Below are 2,480 nucleotides of genomic sequence, written 5' to 3' on the forward strand. Positions count from 1 at the left end.
GAGGGTCCTAGGTGTGAGGGGTGGAGGTGCTAGGTGTGAGGACTGGTGGTGGTAGGTGTGGGGGCTGGTAGTGCTACGTGTGAGGGCTGGTGGTACAACGAGGGCTGGTGCTACCTGTGGGCTGGTGGTGCTACATGAGGGCTGGTGGTGCTACATATGAGCTAGCAGTGCTACAAGTGAGGGATAGTTGTGCTACGAGGGCTAGTGGTGCTACAAGTGAGGGCTGGTGCTACTTGAGGGCTGGTGGTGCTACATAGGGCTGGTGCTATTTGAGGGCTGGTGGTGCAACATATAAGGGCTGGTGGTGATACAAGTGAGGGTTGGTGGTGGTGCTACATATGACGGCTTGTACTACTCGAGATCTGGTGGTGCTACACGAGGGCTGGCGGTGCTACAAGTGAGGGCTGGTGCTACATGAGGGCTGGTAGTACAGGTGAGGGCTGGTGCTAGAGGGTTGTGGTGCTACGTGTGAGCCCTGGTGGTGCTACACGTGAGGGCTGGTGGTGCTACAAGTTAGGGTTGGTGCTATTTGAGGGCTGGTGGTGCTACATGAGGGCTGGAGGTGCTAGGTGTGAGGACTGGTGGTGGCAAGTGTGCGGGCTGGTAGTGCTACAAGGAATGGTGGTGCTACGTGTGAGGGCTGGTGGTACGAGGGCTGGTGCTGCAACACGGGCTGGTGGTACCAGGTGTAAAGTGGTACTACAACTGAGGGCTGGTGGTGCTAAGTTAGGGCTGGTGGTGGTACGAGTGAGGGATAGTTATGCTACGAGGGCTGGTGGTGCTACATATGAGGGCTGGTGGTGCTACCTATGAGGGCTGGTGGTGCTACCTATGAGGGCTGGTGGTGCTACCTATGAGGGCTGGTGGTGCTACCTATGAGGGCTGGTGGTGCTACCTATGAGGGCTGGTGGTGCTACATATGAGCTGGCGGTGCTACAAGTGAGGGATAGTGCTACGAGGGCTAGTGGTGCTACATAGGGCTGGTGGTGGTACAAGTGAGGGCTGATGGTGCTACATATGAGGGCTGGTGGTGCTACATATGAGCTGGCGGTGCTACAAGTGAGGGATAGTTGTGCTACAAGGGCTAGTGGTGCTATATGAGGGCTGGTGGTGCTACAAGTGAGGGCTGGTGGTGCTACATATGACGGCTGGTGCTACTCGAGGGCTGGCGGTGCTACAAGTGAGGTGCTGTCTTCAAGTAGGCACTGGACAAGCACCTAAGTCGGTACCTGACCAGCCGGGCTGTGGCTCGTACGTTGGATTGCGTGCAGCCAGCATTAACAGCCTGGTTGATCAGGCTCTGATCCACGAGACCTGGTCACAGATCAGGCCGCGGGGGCGTTGACCCCCGGAACTCTTCAGGTAAACATGAGGGCTGGTAGTACTACATATGAAGGCTAGTGGTGCTACAAGTGAGGGCTGGTGCTAGAGGGTTGGTGGTGCTACATGAGGGCTGGTGGTGCTACAAGTGAGGGTTGGTGCTACTTGAGGGTTGGTGGTGCTACATGAGGGCTGGTGCTGCTGGTGGTGCTACAAGTGAGGGCTGGTGCTACTTGAGGGCTGGTGGTATTAGTTGCTCACCTCTTCCACTTCCACCTTGATAAGACCCAAAGCTTCATACTGCCTGAGCTTTGCCTGTGCTGCCTGTGTTTCCTCGTCCTTCATGCCTGCCATGTACGAGTCCATAGTGAGGGGTGAGGGCTGGGCAGCCTGTGCCTGCCCCTGCTCTACCCTGGGCACCCGCTGAAGCTTGTCCTGGTGGGTAGCCTGGTCTACTAGTGTGGAGATGCTGCTACATACACCTTGTACTCTCTCCATTCCTGTTCTAAATGGTGCTTTCTTAAACCTCATTATATGGTACTTCTCACTCACAGACAATGCCTACCTCTAAGGCATAGTAAACTCTGTACGTTTATTTCCTAGGTGTAGAGTTTTAGTGAGGCATTGATGATGTGTTGAGGGTGAGAGGTGTAGGAGAGTGTTGTGGTGAGTGTAGGTAGTGTAGCTTCACCTCACGTCGGTTGTTAAGCACACAGTGTAGCAGGTCCGTCAGTGTGGCAGGCAGGCAGGTTCATCACTACACACACACGGTCTACCATGCTCACCAAGTTAACGCACAGTGCTTAACAACCATCAACACTAACACAAAACTTGTGGGAAACCAACTTGGGCCAATATGGACAAGTTGAGAACTAGCGCTGACACGTTTTACAACCCCTCCACAGTTGTCTCACAATATTTTTGTTACTAACATTATCCCAGCACACACCGAGCCTAACACTTCACAACAACACTGCAACACTCACACAATAACACTAATAATATTAACACATGTTAAAAAGTTGAAAGTATACCTTAAAATAATAAATGTGAAGAATGAATGTTGGGCAGCACAGCAGGAAGATGGGGAGGGGCAGGGGGAAGGGTACGGGTTGGGGAAGGGGAGGTGAGAGGGAAGTAGAGGGAGGGGGGAGGGGGGA

At 53.8% G+C, this 2,480-nt stretch overlaps 1 protein-coding gene across 1 annotated transcript in view; it reads right to left on the minus strand.

Annotated features, from left to right (window-relative positions):
- LOC128703034 (uncharacterized) overlaps positions 1-2,272 on the minus strand; it is a gene marked incomplete in the record, with an annotated part of 165,827 nt that extends 163,555 nt beyond the window's left edge. The window contains 1 exon segment of the mRNA XM_070103696.1: positions 2,021-2,272.
- Positions 2,273-2,480: the final 208 nt, after the last annotated feature.

This window comes from Cherax quadricarinatus, chromosome 86 (assembly GCF_038502225.1).
Source record: "Cherax quadricarinatus isolate ZL_2023a chromosome 86, ASM3850222v1, whole genome shotgun sequence".
Classification (NCBI taxonomy): domain Eukaryota; kingdom Metazoa; phylum Arthropoda; class Malacostraca; order Decapoda; family Parastacidae; genus Cherax; species Cherax quadricarinatus.